This window comes from Taudactylus pleione, unplaced genomic scaffold (genome assembly GCF_031769625.1).
Source record: "Taudactylus pleione unplaced genomic scaffold, aTauple2 ptg000747l, whole genome shotgun sequence".
In the NCBI taxonomy this organism is placed as follows: Eukaryota; Metazoa; Chordata; class Amphibia; order Anura; family Myobatrachidae; genus Taudactylus; species Taudactylus pleione.
The window spans coordinates 3,168,668-3,193,695 of record NW_028285149.1 but is presented as its reverse complement, the minus strand read 5'-3'; the positions used below and the strand labels follow the sequence as shown (position 1 = coordinate 3,193,695).

General features: G+C 42.9%; 1 protein-coding gene across 1 annotated transcript in view; it reads right to left on the bottom strand.

Moving 5' to 3' along the window:
- The window catches only part of LOC148477106 (pepsin A-like), a 600,278-nt gene that overhangs the window by 351,007 nt on the left and 224,243 nt on the right, over positions 1-25,028 (bottom strand). The gene's annotated exons all lie outside the window — the stretch shown is intronic.

Below are 25,028 nucleotides of genomic sequence, written 5' to 3'. Positions count from 1 at the left end.
TTATACTGATCACTAGTGAGCACCGCCACTACTCATTACATTCCCAGTGTTATACTGATCACTAGTGAGCACCGCCACTACCCATTACATTCCCAGTTTATACTGATCACTAGTGATCATCGCCACTACCCATTACATACCCAGTGTTATACTGTTCTCTAGTGATCACCACCATTACCCATTACATTTCCAGTGTTATACTGATCTCTAGTGATCACCACCACTACCCATAACATTCCCAGTGTATACTGATCTCTAGTGATCACCTACACTACCCATTACATTCCCAGTATTACACTGATCTGTAGTGATCACCACCACTTCCCATTACATTCCCAGTGTTATACTGATCTGTAGTGATCACCACCACTACCCATTACATTCCCAGTATTATACTGATCTGTAGTGATCACCACCACTACCCATTACATACCCAGTATTATACTGATCTGTAGTGATAACCACCACTACCCATTACATTCCCAGTGTTATACTGATCACTAGTGATCACCACCATTACCCATTACATTCCCTGTGTTATACTGATCTCTAGTGATCACCGCCATTACCCAATACATTTCCAGTATTATACTGATCACTAGTGATCACCGCCACTACCCATTACATTCCCAGTGTTATACTGTTCTCTAGTGATCAACGCCACTACCCATTACATTCCCAGAACTATACTGATCTCTAGTGATCACCGCCACTATCCATTACATTCCCAGTGTTATACTGATCTGTAGTGATCACCACCATTACCCATTACATTCCCAGTGTTATACTGATTACTAGTGAGCACCGCCACTACCTATTACATTCCCAGTGTTTTACTGATCTCTAGTGAGCACCGCCACTACCCATTACATTCCCAGTACTATACTGATCTCTAGAGAGCACTGCCACTACCCATTACATTCCCAGTACTATACTGATCTCTAGTGAGCACTGCCACTACCCATTACATTCCCAGTACTATACTGATCTCTAGTGATCACCACCATTACCCATTACATTCCCAGTGTTATACTGTTCTGTAGTGATCACCGCCACTACCCATTACATTCCCAGTACTATACTGATCTCTAGTGATCACCGCCACTACCCATTACATTCCCAGTGTTATACTGATCTGTAGTGATCACCACCATTACCCATTACATTTCCAGTGTTATACTGATCAGTAGTGAGCACCACCACTACCCATTATATTCCCAGTGTTATACTGATCTCTAGTGGTCACCGCCACTACCCATTACATTCCCAGTGTTATGCTGATTACTAGTGAGCACCGCCACTACCTATTACATTCCCAGTGTTTTACTGATCTCTAGTGAGCACCGCCACTACCCATTACATTCCCAGTACTATACTGATCTCTAGAGAGCACTGCCACTACCCATTACATTCCCAGTACTATACTGATCTCTAGTGAGCACTGCCACTACCCATTACATTCCCAGTACTATACTGATCTCTAGTGATCACCACCATTACCCATTACATTCCCTGTGTTATACTGATCTCTAGTGATCACCGCCATTACCCAATACATTTCCAGTATTATACTGATCACTAGTGATCACCGCCACTACCCATTACATTCCCAGTGTTATACTGTTCTCTAGTGATCAACGCCACTACCCATTACATTCCCAGAACTATACTGATCTCTAGTGATCACCGCCACTATCCATTACATTCCCAGTGTTATACTGATCTGTAGTGATCACCACCATTACCCATTACATTCCCAGTGTTATACTGATTACTAGTGAGCACCGCCACTACCTATTACATTCCCAGTGTTTTACTGATCTCTAGTGAGCACCGCCACTACCCATTACATTCCCAGTACTATACTGATCTCTAGAGAGCACTGCCACTACCCATTACATTCCCAGTACTATACTGATCTCTAGTGAGCACTGCCACTACCCATTACATTCCCAGTACTATACTGATCTCTAGTGATCACCACCATTACCCATTACATTCCCAGTGTTATACTGTTCTGTAGTGATCACCGCCACTACCCATTACATTCCCAGTACTATGCTGATCTCTAGTGATCACCGCCACTACCCATTACATTCCCAGTGTTATACTGATCTGTAGTGATCACCACCATTACCCATTACATTTCCAGTGTTATACTGATCAGTAGTGAGCACCACCACTACCCATTATATTCCCAGTGTTATACTGATCTCTAGTGGTCACCGCCACTACCCATTACATTCCCAGTGTTATGCTGATTACTAGTGAGCACCGCCACTACCTATTACATTCCCAGTGTTTTACTGATCTCTAGTGAGCACCGCCACTACCCATTACATTCCCAGTACTATACTGATCTCTAAAGAGCACTGCCACTACCCATTACATTCCCAGTACTATACTGATCTCTAGTGAGCACTGCCACTACCCATTACATTCCCAGTACTATACTGATCTCTAGTGATCACCACCATTACCCATTACATTTCCAGTGTTATACTGTTCTGTAGTGATCACCGCCACTACCCATTACATTCCCAGTACTATACTGATCACTAGTGAGCACCACCACTACCCATTATATTCCCAGTGTTATACTGATCTCTAGTTATCACCGCCACTACCCATTACATTCCCAGTGTTATACTGATTACTAGTGAGCACCGCCACTACCTATTACATTCCCAGTGTTTTACTGATCTCTAGTGAGCACCGCCACTACCCATTACATTCCCAGTACTATACTGATCTCTAGAGAGCACTGCCACTACCCATTACATTCCCAGTACTATACTGATCTCTAGTGAGCACTGCCACTACCCATTACATTCCCAGTACTATACTGATCTCTAGTGATCACCACCATTACCCATTACATTCCCAGTGTTATACTGATCTCTAGTGATCACCACCATTACCCATTACATTCCCAGTGTTATACGGATCTCTAGTGAGCCCCGCCACTACCCATTACATTCCCAGTGTTATACTGATCTCTAATGATCACCCCACTACCATTACATTTCCAGTGTTATACTTATCTCTAGTGAGTACCGCCACTTCCTTTTTCATTCCCAGTGTTATACTGATCTCTAGTGATCACCCCACTACCCATTACATTAACAGTGTTATACGGATCTTTAGTGAGCACCGCCACTACCCATTACATTCCCAGTACTATACTGATCTCTAGTGATCACCACCATTACCCATTACATTCCCAGTGTTATACTGATCTCTAGTGATCATCACCATTACCCATTACATTCCCAGTGTTATACGGATCTCTAGTGAGCACCGCCACTACCCATTACATTCCCAGTGTTATACTGACCTCTAGTGATCACCTCCACTACCCATTACATTCCCAGTGTTATAATGATCTCTAATGATCACCTCCACTACCCATTACATTCCCAGTGTATACTGGTCACTAGTGATCACCACCATTTCCCGTTACATTTCCAGTGTTATACTGATCTCTAGTGATCACCACCATTACCCATTAAATTCCCAGTGTTATACTGGTCTCTAGTGATCACCACCACTACCCATTACATTGCCAGTGTTATACTGATCTCTAGTGATCACCACCATTACACATTACATTCCCAGTGTTATACGGATCTCTAGTGAGCACCGCCACTACCCATTACATTCCCAGTGTTATACTGATCTCTAGTGATCACCACCATTACCCATTACATTTCCAGTGTTATACTGATCTCTAGTGATCACCACCATTACCTATTACATTCCCAGTGTTATACTGCTCTCTAGTGATCACCACCACTACCCATTACATTCCCAGTGTTATACTGATCTCTAGTGATCACCACCATTACTACCCATTACATTCCCAGTATGGGTATGCACTGCCACTACCCATTACATTCCCAGTGTATACTGGTCACTAGTGATCACTGCCACTACCCATTACATTCCCAGTGTATACTGATCATTAGTGATCACCGCCACTACCCATTACATTCCCAGTGTTATACGGATCTCTAGTGAGCTCCCCCACTACCCATTACATTCCCAGTGTTATACTGATCTCTAGTGATCACCACCACTACCCATTACATTCCCACTGTTATACTGATCTCTAGTGATCACCACCACTACCCATTACGTTCCCAGTACTATACGGGACTCTAGTATGCACTGCCACTACCCATTACATTCCCAGGACTATACTGATCTCAAGTGAGCACTGCCACTACCCATTACATTCCCAGTGTTATACTGATCTCTAGTGATCACCACCATTACCCATTACATTCCCAGTGATATACGGATCTCTAGTGAGCACCGCCACTACCCATTACTTTCCCAGTGTTATACTGATCTCTAGTGATCACCACCACTACCCATTACATTCCCAGTGTTATACTGATCTCTAGTGATCACCGCCACTACCCATTACATTCCCAGTGTTATACTGATCTCTAGTGAGCACCGCCACTACCCATTATATTCCTAGTACTATACTGATCTCTAGTGATCACCGCCACTACCCATTACATTCCCAGTGTATACTGGTCACTAGTGATCACTGCCACTACCCATTACATTCCCAGTGTATACTGATCATTAGTGATCACCGCCACTACCCATTACATTCCCAGTGTTATACTGATCTCTAGTGATCACCACCACTACCCATTACATTTCCAGTGTTATACTTATCACTAGTGATCACTGCTACCAACTATTACATTTCCAGTGTTATACTGATCACTAGTGATCACCGCCGCTACCCATTACATTCCCAGTGTTATTCTGATCTCTAGTGATCACCACCATTACCCATTACATTCCCAGTGTTTAACTGTTCTCTAGTGATCACCCCACTACCTATTACATTCCCAGTGTTATTCTGATCTCTAGCGATCACCCCACTACCCATTACATTTCCAGTGTTATACTGATCTCTAGTGATCACCACCACTACCCATTACATTTCCAGTGTTATACTGATCTCTAGTGATCACCGCCACTATCCATTACATTCCAGGTGCCATACTGATCTCTAGTGATCACCGCCACTGCCCATTACATTCCCAGTGTTATACTGATCTCTCGTGTGCACCGCACTACCCATTACATTTCCAGTGTTATACTGATCTGTAGTGATCACCACCACTACCTATTACATTCCCAGTTTTATACTGATCTCTAGTGAACAGCACCACTACCCATTACATTTCCAGTGTTATACTGATCTGTAGTGATCACCAACACTACCCATTACATTTCCAGTGCTATACTGATCTCTAGTGAGCACCGCCACTACCCATTACATTTCCAGTGTTATACAGATCTATAGTGATCACCGCCACTACCTATTACATTTCCAGTGTTATACTGATCTCTAATGATCACCCCACTACCCATTACATTTCCAGTGTTATACTGATCTCTAGTGAGTACCGCCACTTCCTTTTTTATTCCCAGTGTTATACTGATCTCTAGTGATCACCCCACTACCCATTACATTTCCAGTGTTCTACTGATCTCTAGTGAGCACTGCCACTACCCATTACATTTCCAGTGCTATACTGATTTCTAGTGAGTACTGCCACTACCCATTACACTTCCAGTGTTATACTGATCTCTAGTGATCACCACCATTACCCATTACATTTCCAGTGTTATACTGATCTCTAGTGATCACCGCCACTACCCATTACATTCCCAGTGTTATACTGATCTCTAGTGATCACCGCCCCTACCCATTACATTTCCAGTGTTATACTGATCTCTAGTGAGCACTGCTACCAACTATTTCATTTCCAGTGTTATACTGATCTCTAGTGATCACCGCCACTACCCATTACATCCCCAGTGCTATACTGATCTCTAGTGAGCACCGCACTATCCAATACATTTCCAGTGTTATACTGATCATTAGTGATCACCGCCACTACCCATTACATTCCCAGTGTTATACTGATCTCTAGTGATCACCACCACTACCCATTACATTCCCAGTGTTATACTTATCACTAGTGATCACCGCCACTACCCATTACATTCCCAGTGATACACTGATCACTAGTGATCACCGCCACTACCCATTACATTCCCAGTGTTATACTGATCTCTAGTGATCACCCCACTACCTTTTTAATTCCCAGTGTTATACTGATCTCTAGTGATCACCCCTTTACCCATTACATTTCCAGTGTTCTACTGATCTCTAGTGAGCACTGCCTCTACCCATTACATTTCCAGTGCTATACTGATTTCTAGTGAGTACTGCCACTACCCATTACACTTCCAGTGTTATACTGATCTCTAGTGATCATCACCATTACCCATTACATTTCCAGTGTTATACTGATCTCTAGTGATCACCACCACTACCCATTACATTCCCAGTGTTATACTGATCTCTAGTGATCACCGCCACTACCCATTACATTTCCAGTGTTATACTGATCTCTAGTGAGCACTGCTACTACCTATTACATTTCCAGTGTTATACTGATCTCTAGTGATCACCGCCACTACCCATTACATCCCCAGGGCTATACTGATCTCTAGTGAGCACCGCACTACCCATTACATTCCCAGTGTTATACTGATCTGTAGGGATCACAGCCACTACCCATTACATTCCCAGTGTATACTGGTCTCTAGTGATCACCGGCACTACCCATTACATTCCCAGTGTATACTGATCATTAGTGATCACCGCCACTACCCATTACATTCCCAGTGTTATACTGATCTCTAGTGATCACCACCACTACCCATTACATTTCCAGTGTTATACTTATCACTAGTGATCACCGCCACTACCCATTACATTCCCAGTGTTATACTGATCTCTAGTGATCTCCACCACTACCCATTACATTCCCAGTGTTATACTGTTCTCTAGTGATCACCCCACTACCTATTACATTCCCAGTGTTATACTGATCTCTAGCGATCACCCCCACTACCTATTACATTCCCAGTGTTAAACTGATCTCTAGCGATCACCCCCACTACCTATTACATTCCCAGTGTTATACTGATCTATAGCGATCACCACCACTACCCATTACATTTCCAGTGTTATACTGATCTATAGTGATCACCACCACTACCCACTACATTTCCAGTGTTATACTGATCTCTAGTGATCAACACCACTACCCATTACATTTCCAGTGTTATACTGATCTCTAGTGATCACCACCACTACCCATTACATTTCCAGTGTTATACTGATCTCTAGTGATCAGCGCCACTACCCATTACATTCCAGGTGCCATACTGATCTCTAGTGATCACCGCCACTACCCATTACATTCCCATTGTTATACTGATCTCTAGTGAGCACCGCACTACCCATTACATTTCCAGTGTTATACTGATCTGTAGTGATCACCACCATTACCCATTACATTTCCAGTGTTATACTGATCTCTAGCGATCACCACCACTACCCATTACATTCCCAGTGTTATACTGATCTCTAGTGAGCAGCACCACTACCCTTTACATTTCCAGTGTTATACTGATCTGTAGTGATCACCACCACTACCCATTACATTCCCAGTGTTATACTGATCTCTAGTGATCACCGCCACTACCCATTACATTTCCAGTGTTATACTGATCTCTAGTGAGCACTGCTACTACCTATTACATTTCCAGTGTTATACTGATCTCTAGTGATCACCGCCACTACCCATTACATCCCCAGGGCTATACTGATCTCTAGTGAGCACCGCACTACCCATTACATTCCCAGTGTTATACTGATCTGTAGGGATCACCGCCACTACCCATTACATTCCCAGTGTATACTGGTCTCTAGTGATCACCGGCACTACCCATTACATTCCCAGTGTATACTGATCATTAGTGATCACCGCCACTACCCATTACATTTCCAGTGTTATACTGATCTCTAGTGATCACCACCACTACCCATTACATTTCCAGTGTTATACTTATCACTAGTGATCACCGCCACTACCCATTACATTCCCAGTGTTATACTGATCTCTAGTGATCTCCAACACTACCCATTACATTCCCAGTGTTATACTGTTCTCTAGTGATCACCCCACTACCTATTACATTCCCAGTGTTATACTGATCTCTAGCGATCACCCCCACTACCTATTACATTCCCAGTGTTAAACTGATCTCTAGCGATCACCCCCACTACCTATTACATTCCCAGTGTTATACTGATCTCTAGCGATCACCACCAATACCCATTACATTTCCAGTGTTATACTGATCTCTAGTGATCACCACCACTACCCACTACATTTCCAGTGTTATACTGATCTCTAGTGATCAACAACACTACCCATTACATTTCCAGTGTTATACTGATCTCTAGTGATCACCACCACTACCCATTACATTTCCAGTGTTATACTGATCTCTAGTGATCACCGCCACTACCCATTACATTCCCATTGTTATACTGATCTCTAGTGAGCACCGCACTACCCATTACATTTCCAGTGTTATACTGATCTGTAGTGATCACCACCATTACCCATTACATTTCCAGTGTTATACTGATCTCTAGCGATCACCACCACTACCCATTACATTCCCAGTGTTATACTGATCTCTAGTGAGCAGCACCACTACCCTTTACATTTCCAGTGTTATACTGATCTGTAGTGATCACCACCACTACCCATTACATTTCCAGTGCTATACTGATTTCTAGTGAGCAAGGCCACTACCCATTACATTTCCAGTGTTATACTGATCTATAGTGATCACCGCCACTACCTATTACATTTCCAGTGTTATACTGATCTCTAATGATCACCCCACTACCCATTACATTTCCAGTGTTATACTGATCTCTAGTGAGTACTGCCACTACCTTTTTCATTCCCAGTGTTATACTGATCTCTAGTGATCACCCCACTACCCATTACATTTCCAGTGTTCTACTGATCTCTAGTGAGCACTGCCACTACCCATTACATTTCCAGTGCTATACTGATTTCTAGTGAGTACTGCCACTACCCATTACACTTCCAGTGTTATACTGATCTCTAGTGATCACCACCATTATCCATTACATTTCCAGTGTTATACTGATCTCTAGTGATCACCGCCACTACCCATTACATTCCCAGTGTTATACTGATCTCTAGTGATCACCGCCACTACCCATTACATTTCCAGTGTTATACTGATCTCTAGTGAGCACTGCTACTACCTATTACATTTCCAGTGTTATACTGATATCTAGTGATAACTGCCACTACCCATTACATTCCCAGTACTATACTGATCACTAGTGAGCACCGCCTCTATCCATTACAATTCCAGTGTTATACGGATCTCTAGTGAGCACTGACACTACCCATTACATTTCCAGTGTTATACTGATCTCTAGTGAACACCGCCACTACCCATTACATTTCCAGTGTTATACTGATCACTACTGAGCACCGCCACTACCCATTACATTCCCAGTTTTATACTGATCTCTAGTGAACACCGCCACTACCCATTACATTTCCAGTGTTATACTGATCTCTAGTGAGCACCGCCACAACCCATTACATTCCCATTGTTATACTGATCACTAGTGAGCACCGCCACTACCCATTACATTCCCAGTGTTATACTGATCTCTAGTGATCACCGCCACTACCCATTACATACCCAGTGTTATACTGTTCTCTAGTGATCACCACCATTACCCATTACATTTCCAGTGTTATACTGATCTCTAGTGATCACCACCACTACCCATTACATTCCCAGTGTAAACTGATCTCTAGTGATCACCGCCACTACCCATTACATTCCCAGTATTATACTGATCTGTAGTGATCACCACCACTACCCATTACATTCCCAGTGTTATACTGATCTGTAGTGATCACCACCACTACCCATTACATTCCCAGTATTATACTGATCTGTAGTGATCACCACCACTACCCATTACATTCCCAGTATTATACTGATCTGTAGTGATAACCACCACTACCCATTACATTCCCAGTGTTTTACTGATCACTAGTGATCACCACCATTACCCATTACATTCCCAGTGTTATACTGATCTCTAGTGATCACCGCCACTACCCAATACATTTCCAGTGTTATACTGATCACTAGTGATCACCACCACTACCCATTACATTCCCAGTGTTATACTGTTCTCTATTGGTCACCTCCACTACCCATTACATTCCCAGTACTATACTGATCTCTAGTGCTCACCACCACTACCCATTACATTCCCAGTGTTATACTGATCTCTAGTGATCACCACCACTACCCATTACATTCCAACTACTATACGGATCTCTAGTATGCACTGCCACTACCCATTACATTCCCAGTACTATACTGATCTCTAGGGAGCACTGCCACTACCCATTACATTCACAGTACTATACTGATCTCTAGTGATCACCACCATTACCCATTACATTCCCAGTGTTATACTGATCTCTAGAGATCACCACCATTACCAATTACATTCCCAGTGTTATACGGATCTCTAGTGAGCACCGTCACTACCCATTACATTCCCAGTGTTATACTGATCTCTAGTGATCACCACCACTACCCATTACATTCCCAGTGTTATACTGATCTCTAGTGATTACCGCCACTACCCATTACATTCCCAGTGTTATACTGATCTCTAGTGAGCACCGCCACTACCCATTATATTCCCAGTACTATACTGATCTCTAGTGATCACCGCCACTACCCATTACATTCCCAGTGTTATACTGATCTCTAGTGATCAGCGCTACTACCCATTACATTTCCAGTGTTAGACTGATCTCTAGTGATCACCGCCACTACCCATTACATTCCCAGTGTTTTACTGATCTCTAGTGAGCAACACCACTACCCATTTCATTCCCAGTGTATACTGATCTCTAGTTATCACCGCCATTACCCATTACATTCCCAGTGTTATACTGATCTCTAGTGATCACCGCCATTACCCATTACATTCCCAGTGTTATACTGATCTCTAGAGATCACCACCAAAACCCATTACATTCCCAGTGTTATACTGATCTCTATTGATCACCGCCATTACCCATTACATTCCCAGTGTTATACTGATTTCTAGTGATCACCACCACTACCCATTACATTCCCAGTACTATACTGATCTCTAGTGATCAACACCACTACCCATTACATTCCCAGTGTTATACTGATCTCTAGGGAGCACTGCCACTACCCATTACATTCACAGTACTATACTGATCTCTAGTGATCACCACCATTACAAATTACATTCCCAGTGTTATACTGATCTCTAGAGATCACCACCATTACCCATTACATTCCCAGTGTTATACGGATCTCTAGTGAGCACCGCCACTACCCATTACATTCCCAATGTTATACTGATCTCTAGTGATCACCACCACTACCCATTACATTCCCAGTGTTATACTGATCTCTAGTGATTACCGCCACTACTCATTACATTCCCAGTGTTATACTGATCTCTAGTGAGCACCGCCACTACCCATTATATTCCCAGTACTATACTGATCTCTAGTGATCACCGCCACTACCCATTACATTCCCAGTGTTATACTGATCTCTAGTGATCACCGCTACTACCCATTACATTTCCAGTGTTAGACTGATCTCTAGTGATCACCGCCACTACCCATTACATTCCCAGTGTTTTACTGATCTCTAGTGAGCAACACCACTACCCATTACATTCCCAGTGTATACTGATCTCTAGTAATCACGGCCATTACCCATTACATTCCCAGTGTTATACTGATCTCTAGTGATCACCGCCATTACCCATTAAATTCCCAGTGTTATACTGATCTCTAGAGATCACCACCAATACCCATTACATTCCCAGTGTTATACTGATTTCTAGTGATCACCACCTCTACCCATTACATTCCCAGTACTATACTGATCTCTAGTGATCAACACCACTACCCATTACATTCCCAGTGTTATACTTATCTCTAGTGATCACCACCATTACCCATTACATTCCCAGTATTATACTGATCCCTAGTGATCACCACCATTACCCATTACATTCCCAGTGTTATACTGATCTCTAGTGATCACTGCCACTACCAATTACATTTCCAGTGTTATACTGATCACTAGTGAGCACCGCCACTACCCATTACATTCCCAGTACTATACTGATCTCTAGTGATCACCGCCACTACCAATTACATTCCCAGTGTTATACTGATCTGTAGTGATCACCACCATTACCCATTACATTTCCAGTGTTATACGGATCACTCGTGAGCACCACCACTACCCATTACATTCCCCGTGTTACACTGATCTCTAGTGATCACCGCCACTACCCATTACATTCCCAGTGTTATAATGATCACTAGTGAGCACCGCCACTACCCTTTACATTCCCAGTGTTTTACTGATCTCTAGTGTGCACCGCCACTACCCATTACATTCCCAGTACTATACTGATCTCTAGTGAGCAATGCCACTACCCATTACATTCCCAGTGTATACTGATCTCTAGTGATCACCGCCTGTACCCATTACATTCCCAGTGTTATACTGATCTCTAGTGATCACCTCCATTACCCATTACATTCCCAGTGTTATACTGATCTCTAGTGATCACCACCATTACCCATTACATTCCCAGTGTTCTACTGATCTCGAGTGATCACCGCCATTACCCATTACATTTTCGGTGTTATACTGTTCTCTAGTGATCACCGCCACTACCCATTACATTCCCAGTACTATACTGATCTCTAGTAATCACCGCCACTACCCATTACATTCCCAGTGTTATACTGATCTGTAGTGATCACCACCATTACCCATTACATTCCCAGTGTTATACTGATCTCTAGTGATCACCGCCACTACCCAATACATTTCCAGTGTTATACTGATCACTAGTGATCACCACCACTACCCATTAAATTCCCAGTGTTATACTGTTCTCTAGTGATCACCGCCACTACCCATTACATTCCCAGTACTATACTGATCTCTAGTGATCACCGCCACTATCCATTACATTCCCAGTGTTATACTGATCTGTAGTGATCACCACCATTACCCATTACATTTCCAGTGTTATACTGTTCTCTATTGGTCACCTCCACTACCCATTACATTTCCAGTACTATACTGATCTCTAGTGATCACCACCACTACCCATTACATTCCCAGTGTTATACTGATCTCTAGTGATCACCACCACTACCCATTACATTCCAAGTACTATACGGATCTCTAGTATGCACTGCCACTACCCATTACATTCCCAGTACTATACTGATCTCTAGGGAGCCCTGCCACTACCCATTTCATTCCCAGTACTATACTGATCTCTAGTGATTACCACCATTACCCATTACATTCCCAGTGTTATACTGATCTCTAGAGATCACCACCATTACCCATTACATTCCCAGTGTTATACGGATCTCTAGTGAGCACCGCCACTACCCATTACATTCCCAGTGTTATTCTGATCTCTAGTGATCACCACCACTACCCATTACATTCCCAGTGTTATACTGATCTCTAGTGATTACCGCCACTACCCATTACATTCCCAGTGTTATACTGATCTCTAGTGAGCACCGCCACTACCCATTATATTCCCAGTACTATACTGATCTCTACTGATCACCGCCACTACCCATTACATTCCCAGTGTTATACTGATCTCTAGTGATCACCGCTACTACCCATTACATTTCCAGTGTTAGACTGATCTCTAGTGATCACCGCCACTACCCATTACATTCCCAGTGTTTTACTGATCTCTAGTGAGCAACACCACTACCCATTACATTCCCAGTGTATACTGATCTCTAGTTATCACCGCCATTACCCATTACATTCCCAGTGTTATACTGATCTCTAGTGATCACCGCCATTACCCATTACATTCCCAGTGTTATACTGATCTCTAGAGATCACCACCAATACCCATTACATTCCCAGTGTTATACTGATCTCTAGTGATCACCGCCATTACCCATTACATTCCCAGTGTTATACTGATTTCTAGTGATCACCACCACTACCCATTACATTCCCAGTACTATACTGATATCTAATGATCAACACCACTACCCATTACATTCCCAGTGTTATACTTATCTCTAGTGATCACCACCATTACCCATTACATTCCCAGTGTTATACTGATCCCTAGTGATCACCACCATTACCCATTACATTCCCAGTGTTATACTGATCTCTAGTGATCACCGCCACTACCAATTACATTTCCAGTGTTATACTGATCACTAGTGAGCACCGCCACTACCCATTACATTCCCAGTACTATACTGATCTCTAGTGATCACCGCCACTACCCATTACATTCCCAGTGTTATACTGATCTGTAGTGATCACCACCATTACCCATTACATTTCCAGTGTTATACTGATCACTAGTGAGCACCACCACTACCCATTACATTCCCCGTGTTACACTGATCTCTAGTGATCACCGCCACTACCCATTACATTCCCAGTGTTATACTGATCACTAGTGAGCACCGCCACTACCCTTTACATTCCCAGTGTTTTACTGATCTCTAGTGTGCACCGCCACTACCCATTACATTCCCAGTACTATACTGATCTCTAGTGAGCAATGCCACTACCCATTACATTCCCAGTGTATACTGATCTCTAGTGATCACCGCCTGTACCCATTACATTCCCAGTGTTATACTGATCTCTAGTGATCACCGCCATTACCCATTACATTCCCAGTGTTATACTGATCTCTAGTGATCACCACCATTACCCATTACATTCCCAGTGTTCTACTGATCTCGAGTGATCACCGCCATTACCCATTACATTCCCAGTGTTATACGGTTCTCTAGTGATCACCGCCACTACCCATTACATTCCCAGTACTATACTGATCTCTAGTGATCACCGCCACTATCCATTTCATTCCCAGTGTTATATTGATCTGTAGTGATCACCACCATTACCCATTACATTTTCAGTGTTATACTGTTCTCTAGTGATCACCGCCACTACCCATTACATTCCCAGTACTATACTGATCTCTAGTAATCACCGCCACTACCCATTACATTCCCAGTGTTATACTGATCTGTAGTGATCACCACCATTACCCATTACATTTCCAGTGTTATACTGATCACTAGTGAGCACCACCACTACCCATTACATTCCCAGTGTTATACTGATATCTAGTGATCACCGCCACTACCCATTACATTCCCAGTGTTATACTGATCACTACTGAGCACCGCCACTACCCATTACATTCCCAGTGTTTTACTGATCTCTAGTGAGCACCGCCACTACCCATTACATTCCCAGTACTATACTGATCTCTAGTGAGCAACGCCACTACCCATTACATTCCCAGTGTATACTGATCTCTAGTGATCACCGCCATTACCCATTACATTCCCAGTGTTATACTGATCTCTAGCGATCACCACCATTACCGATTACATGCCCAGTGTTATACTGATCTCTAGTGATCACCACCAATACCCATTACATTCCCAGTGTTATACTGATCTCTAGTGATCACCGCCATTACCCATTACATTCCCAGTGTTATTCTGATCTGTAGTGATCACCACCACTACCCATTACATTCCCAGTATTATACTGATCTGTAGTCATCACCACCACTACCCATTACATTCCCAGTATTATACTGATCTGTAGTGATAAACACCACAACCAATTACATTCCCAGTGTTATACTGATCACTAGAGATCACCACCATTACCCATTACATTCCCAGTGTTATACTGATCTCTAGTGATCACCACCACTACCCAATACATTTCCAGTGTTATACTGATCACTAGTGATCACCGCCACTACCCATTACATTCCCAGTGTTATACTGTTCTCTAGTGATCACCGCCACTACCCATTACATTCCAAGTACTATACTGATCTCTAGTGATCACTCCCACTATCCATTACATTCTCAGTGTTATACTGATCTGTAGTGATCACCACCATTGCCCATTACATTTCCAGTGTTATACTGTTCTCTAGTGATTACCGCCACTACCCATTACATTCCCAGTACTATACTGATCTCTAGTGATCACCACCACTACCCATTACATTTCCAGTGTTATACTGATCTGTAGTGATCACCACCATTACCCATTACATTTCCAGTGTTATACTGATCACTAGTGAGCACCACCACTACCCATTACATTCCCAGTGTTATACTGATCTCTAGTGATCACCGCCACTACCCATTACATTCCAAGTGTTATACTGATCACTAGTGAGCACCGCCACTACCCATTACATTCCCAGTGTTTTACTGATCTCTAGTGAGCACCGCCACTACCCATTACATTCCCAGTACTATACTGATCTCTAGTGAGCAACGCCACTACCCATTACATTCCCAGTGTATACTGATCTCTAGTGATCACCACCATTACCCATTACATTCCCAGTGTTATACTGATCTCTAGTGATCATCGCCATTACCCATTACATTCCCAGTGTTATACTGATCTCTAGTGATCACCACCAATACCCATTACATTCCCAGTGTTATACTGATGTCTAGTGATCACCGCCATTACCCATTACATTCCCAGTGTTATACTGATCTCTAGTCATCACCACCACTACCCATTACATTCCCAGTACTATACTGATCTCTAGTGATCACCACCACTACCCATTACATTCCCAGTGTTATACTGATCTCTAGTGATCACCACCATTACCCATTACATTCCCAGTGTTATACTGATCGCTAGTGATCACTGCCATTACCTATTACATTCCCAGTACTATACTGATCTCTAGTGATCACCACCATTACCCATTACATTCCCAGTGTTATACTGATCACTAGTGAGCACCGCCACTACCCTTTACATTCCCAGTGTTATACTGATCACTAGTGAGCACTGCCTCTACCCATTACATTCCCAGTATATACTGATCACTAGTGATCACCGCCACTACCCATTACATTCCCAGTGTTATACTGATCTCTAGTGATCACCGCCACTACCCATTACATGGCCAGTGTTATACTGTTCTCTTGTGATCAGCACCATTACCCATTACATTCCCAGTGTTATACTGATCTCTAGTGATCACCACCATTACCCATTACATTTCCAGTGTTATACTGATCTCTAGTGATCACCACCATTACCCATTACATTCCCAGTACTATACTGATCTCTAGTGATCACCACCATTACCCATTACATTCCCAGTGTTATACTGATCTCTAGTGATAACCACCACTACCCATTACATTTCCAGTGTTATACAGATCTCTAGTGATCACCAGCATTACCCATTACATTTCTAGTGTTATACTGCTCTCTAGTGATCACCACCACTACCCATTACATTCCCAGTGTTATACTGATCTCTAGTGATGACCACCATTACCCATTACATTCCCAGTGTTATACTGATCTCTAGTGATCACCACCATTACCCATTACATTCCCTGTGTTATACTGATCTCTAGTGATCACCACCATTACCCATTACATTCCCAGTACTATACTGATCTCTAGTGAGCACTGCCACTACATATTACATTCCCAGTGTTATACTGATCTCTAGTGATCACCACCATTACCCATTACATTTCCAGTGTTATACTGATCTCTAGTGATCACCACCATAACCCATTACATTCCCAGTGTTATACTGATCTCTAGTGACCACCACCACTACCCATTACATTCCCAGTACTATACGGATCTCTAGTGAGCACCACCTCTACTAATTACATTTCCAGTGTTATACTGATCTCTAGTGAACACCGCCACTACCCATTACATTCCCAGTGTTATACTGATCTCTAGTGAGCACCACCACTACCCATTACATTCCCTGTGTTATACTGATCTCTAGTGATCACCGCCACTACCCATTACATTTCCAGTGTTATACTGATCTCTAGTGATCACCGCCACTACCCATTACATTCCCAGTGCTATACTGATCTCTAGTGAGCACCGCACTACCCATTACATTCCCAGTGTTATACTGATCTGTAGTGATCACCACCATTACCCATTACATTCCCAGTGCATACTGGTCACTAGTGATCACCGCCACTACCCATTACATTCCCAGTGTATACTGATCACTAGTGATCACCGCCACTACCCATTACATTCCCAGTGTTATACTGATCTCTAGTGATCACCACCACTACCCATTACATTTCTAGTGTTATACTTATCACTAGTGATCACCGCCACTACCCATTACATTCCCAGTGTTACACTGATCACTAGTGATCACCGCCGCTACCCATTACATTCCCAGTGTTATACTGATCTCTAGTGATCACCGCCATTACCCATTACATTCCCAGTGTTATACTGATCTGTAGTGATCACCACCACTACCCATTACATTCCCAGTATTATACTGATCTGTAGTGATCACCACCACTACCCATTACATTCCCAGTATTATACTGATCTGTAGAGATAACCACCACAACCCATTACATTCCCAGTGTTATACTGATCTCTAGTGATCACCACCATTACCCATTAAATTCCCAGTGTTATACTGCTCTCTAGTGATCACCACCACTACCCATTACATTGCCAGTGTTATACTGATCTCTAGTGATCACCACCATTACACATTACATTCCCAGTGTTATACGGATCTCTAGTGATCACCGCCACTACCCATTACATTCCCAGTGTTATACTGTTCTCTAGTGATCACCGCCACTACCCATTACATTCCAAGTACTATACTGATCTCTAGTGATCACTCCCACTATCCATTACATTCTCAGTGTTATACTGATCTGTAGTGATCACCACCATTGCCCATTACATTTCCAGTGTTATACTGTTCTCTAGTGATTACCGCCACTACCCATTACATTCCCAGTACTATACTGATCTCTAGTGATCACCACCACTACCCATTACATTTCCAGTGTTATACTGATCTGTAGTGATCACCACCATTACCCATTACATTTCCAGTGTTATACTGATCACTAGTGAGCACCACCACTACCCATTACATTCCCAGTGTTATACTGATCTCTAGTGATCACCGCCACTACCCATTACATTCCAAGTGTTATACTGATCACTAGTGAGCACCGCCACTACCCATTACATTCCCAGTGTTTTACTGATCTCTAGTGAGCACCGCCACTACCCATTACATTCCCAGTACTATACTGATCTCTAGTGAGCAACGCCACTACCCATTACATTCCCAGTGTATACTGATCTCTAGTGATCACCACCATTACCCATTACATTCCCAGTGTTATACTGATCTCTAGTGATCATCGCCATTACCCATTACATTCCCAGTGTTATACTGATCTCTAGTGATCACCACCAATACCCATTACATTCCCAGTGTTATACTGATCTCTAGTGATCACCGCCATTACCCATTACATTCCCAGTGTTATACTGATCTCTAGTCATCACCACCACTACCCATTACATTCCCAGTACTATACTGATCTCTAGTGATCACCACCACTACCCATTACATTCCCAGTGTTATACTGATCTCTAGTGATCACCACCATTACCCATTACATTCCCAGTGTTATACTGATCGCTAGTGATCACTGCCATTACCTATTACATTCCCAGTACTATACTGATCTCTAGTGATCACCACCATTACCCATTACATTCCCAGTGTTATACTGATCACTAGTGAGCACCGCCACTACCCTTTACATTCCCAGTGTTATACTGATCACTAGTGAGCACTGCCTCTACCCATTACATTCCCAGTATATACTGATCACTAGTGATCACCGCCACTACCCATTACATTCCCAGTGTTATACTGATCTCTAGTGATCACCGCCACTACCCATTACATGGCCAGTGTTATACTGTTCTCTTGTGATCACCACCATTACCCATTACATTCCCAGTGTTATACTGATCTCTAGTGATCACCACCATTACCCATTACATTTCCAGTGTTATACTGATCTCTAGTGATCACCACCATTACCCATTACATTCCCAGTACTATACTGATCTCTAGTGATCACCACCATTACCCATTACATTCCCAGTGTTATACTGATCTCTAGTGATAACCACCACTACCCATTACATTTCCAGTGTTATACAGATCTCTAGTGATCACCAGCATTACCCATTACATTTCTAGTGTTATACTGCTCTCTAGTGATCACCACCACTACCCATTACATTCCCAGTGTTATACTGATCTCTAGTGATGACCACCATTACCCATTACATTCCCAGTGTTATACTGATCTCTAGTGATCACCACCATTACCCATTACATTCCCTGTGTTATACTGATCTCTAGTGATCACCACCATTACCCATTACATTCCCAGTACTATACTGATCTCTAGTGAGCACTGCCACTACATATTACATTCCCAGTGTTATACTGATCTCTAGTGATCACCACCATTACCCATTACATTTCCAGTGTTATACTGATCTCTAGTGATCACCACCATAACCCATTACATTCCCAGTGTTATACTGATCTCTAGTGACCACCACCACTACCCATTACATTCCCAGTACTATACGGATCTCTAGTGAGCACCACCTCTACTAATTACATTTCCAGTGTTATACTGATCTCTAGTGAACACCGCCACTACCCATTACATTCCCAGTGTTATACTGATCTCTAGTGAGCACCACCACTACCCATTACATTCCCTGTGTTATACTGATCTCTAGTGATCACCGCCACTACCCATTACATTTCCAGTGTTATACTGATCTCTAGTGATCACCGCCACTACCCATTACATTCCCAGTGCTATACTGATCTCTAGTGAGCACCGCACTACCCATTACATTCCCAGTGTTATACTGATCTGTAGTGATCACCACCATTACCCATTACATTCCCAGTGCATACTGGTCACTAGTGATCACCGCCACTACCCATTACATTCCCAGTGTATACTGATCACTAGTGATCACCGCCACTACCCATTACATTCCCAGTGTTATACTGATCTCTAGTGATCACCACCACTACCCATTACATTTCTAGTGTTATACTTATCACTAGTGATCACCGCCACTACCCATTACATTCCCAGTGTTACACTGATCACTAGTGATCACCGCCGCTACCCATTACATTCCCAGTGTTATACTGATCTCTAGTGATCACCGCCATTACCCATTACATTCCCAGTGTTATACTGATCTGTAGTGATCACCACCACTACCCATTACATTCCCAGTATTATACTGATCTGTAGTGATCACCACCACTACCCATTACATTCCCAGTATTATACTGATCTGTAGAGATAACCACCACAACCCATTACATTCCCAGTGTTATACTGATCTCTAGTGATCACCACCATTACCCATTAAATTCCCAGTGTTATACTGCTCTCTAGTGATCACCACCACTACCCATTACATTGCCAGTGTTATACTGATCTCTAGTGATCACCACCATTACACATTACATTCCCAGTGTTATACGGATCTCTAGTGAGCACCGCCACTACCCATTACATTCCCAGTGTTATACTGCTCTCTAGTGATCACCACCACTACCCATTACATTCCCAGTGTTATACTGATCTCTAGTGATCACCACCATTACTTATTACATTCCCAGTGTTATACGGATCTCTAGTGAGCACCCCCACTACCCATTACATTCCCAGTGTTATACTGATCTCTAGTGATCACCACCACTACCCATTACATTCCCACTGTTATACTGATCTCTAGTGATCACCACCACTACCCATTACGTTCCCAGTACTATACGGGACTCTAGTATGCACTGCCACTACCCATTACATTCCCAGGACTATACTGATCTCTAGTGAGCACTGCCACTACCCATTACATTCCCAGTGTTATACTGATCTCTAGTGATCACCACCATTACCCATTACATTCCCAGTGATATACAGATCTCTAGTGAGCACCGCCACTACCCATTACTTTCCCAGTGTTATACTGATCTCTAGTGATCACCACCACTACCCATTACATTCCCAGTGTTATACTGATCTCTAGTGATCACCGCCACTACCCATTACATTCCCAGTGTTATACTGATCTCTAGTGAGCACCGCCACTACCCATTATATTCCTAGTACTATACTGATCTCTAGTGATCACCGCCACTACCCATTACATTCCCAGTGTATACTGGTCACTAGTGATCACTGCCACTACCCATTACATTCCCAGTGTATACTGATCATTAGTGATCACCGCCACTACCCATTACATTCCCAGTGTTATACTGATCTCTAGTGATCACCACCACTACCCATTACATTTCCAGTGTTATACTTATCACTAGTGATCACTGCTACCAACTATTACATTTCCAGTGTTATACTGATCACTAGTGATCACCGCCGCTACCCATTACATTCCCAGTGTTATTCTGATCTCTAGTGATCACCACCATTACCCATTACATTCCCAGTGTTTAACTGTTCTCTAGTGATCACCCCACTACCTATTACATTCCCAGTGTTATTCTGATCTCTAGCGATCACCCCACTACCCATTACATTTCCAGTGTTATACTGATCTCTAGTGATCACCACCACTACCCATTACATTTCCAGTGTTATACTGATCTCTAGTGATCACCGCCACTATCCATTACATTCCAGGTGCCATACTGATCTCTAGTGATCACCGCCACTGCCCATTACATTTCCAGTGTTATACTGATCTCTCGTGTGCACCGCACTACCCATTACATTTCCAGTGTTATACTGATCTGTAGTGATCACCACCACTACCTATTACATTCCCAGTGTTATACTGATCTCTATTGAGCAGCACCACTACCCATTACATTTCCAGTGTTATACTGATCTGTAGTGATCACCAACACTACCCATTACATTTCCAGTGCTATACTGATCTCTAGTGAGCACCGCCACTACCCATTACATTTCCAGTGTTATACAGATCTATAGTGATCACCGCCACTACCTATTACATTTCCAGTGTTATACTGATCTCTAATGATCACCCCACTACCCATTACATTTCCAGTGTTATACTGATCTCTAGTGAGTACCGCCACTTCCTTTTTTATTCCCAGTGTTATACTGATCTCTAGTGATCACCCCACTACCCATTACATTTCCAGTGTTCTACTGATCTCTAGTGAGCACTGCCACTACCCATTACATTTCCAGTGCTATACTGATTTCTAGTGAGTACTGCCACTACCCATTACACTTCCAGTGTTATACTGATCTCTAGTGATCACCACCATTACCCATTACATTTCCAGTGTTATACTGATCTCTAGTGATCACCGCCACTACCCATTACATTCCCAGTGTTATACTGATCTCTAGTGATCACCGCCCCTACCCATTACATTTCCAGTGTTATACTGATCTCTAGTGAGCACTGCTACCAACTATTTCATTTCCAGTGTTATACTGATCTCTAGTGATCACCGCCACTACCCATTACATCCCCAGTGCTATACTGATCTCTAGTGAGCACCGCACTATCCAATACATTTCCAGTGTTATACTGATCATTAGTGATCACCGCCACTACCCATTACATTCCCAGTGTTATACTAATCTCTAGTGATCACCACCACTACCCATTACATTCCCAGTGTTATACTTATCACTAGTGATCACCGCCACTACCCATTACATTCCCAGTGATACACTGATCACTAGTGATCACCGCCACTACCCATTACATTCCCAGTGTTATACTGATCTCTAGTGATCACCCCACTACCTTTTTAATTCCCAGTGTTATACTGATCTCTAGTGATCACCCCTTTACCCATTACATTTCCAGTGTTCTACTGATCTCTAGTGAGCACTGCCTCTACCCATTACATTTCCAGTGCTATACTGATTTCTAGTGAGTACTGCCACTACCCATTACACTTCCAGTGTTATACTGATCTCTAGTGATCATCACCATTACCCATTACATTTCCAGTGTTATACTGATCTCTAGTGATCACCACCACTACCCATTACATTCCCAGTGTTATACTGATCTCTAGTGATCACCGCCACTACCCATTACATTTCCAGTGTTATACTGATCTCTAGTGAGCACTGCTACTACCTATTACATTTCCAGTGTTATACTGATCTCTAGTGATCACCGCCACTACCCATTACATCCCCAGGGCTATACTGATCTCTAGTGAGCACCGCACTACCCATTACATTCCCAGTGTTATACTGATCTGTAGGGATCACAGCCACTACCCATTACATTCCCAGTGTATACTGGTCTCTAGTGATCACCGGCACTACCCATTACATTCAAAGTGTATACTGATCATTAGTGATCACCGCCACTACCCATTACATTCCCAGTGTTATACTGATCTCTAGTGATCACCACCACTACCCATTACATTTCCAGTGTTATACTTATCACTAGTGATCACCGCCACTACCCATTACATTCCCAGTGTTATACTGATCTCTAGTGATCTCCACCACTACCCATTACATTCCCAGTGTTATACTGTTCTCTAGTGATCACCCCACTACCTATTACATTCCCAGTGTTATACTGATCTCTAGCGATCACCCCCACTACCTATTACATTCCCAGTGTTAAACTGATCTCTAGCGATCACCCCCACTACCTATTACATTCCCAGTGTTATACTGATCTCTAGCGATCACCACCACTACCCATTACATTTCCAGTGTTATACTGATCTATAGTGATCACCACCACTACCCACTACATTTCCAGTGTTATACTGATCTCTAGTGATCAACACCACTACCCATTACATTTCCAGTGTTATACTGATCTCTAGTGATCACCACCACTACCCATTACATTTCCAGTGTTATACTGATCTCTAGTGATCACCGCCACTACCCATTACATTCCAGGTGCCATACTGATCTCTAGTGATCACCGCCACTACCCATTACATTCCCATTGTTATACTGATCTCTAGTGAGCACCGCACTACCCATTACATTTCCAGTGTTATACTGATC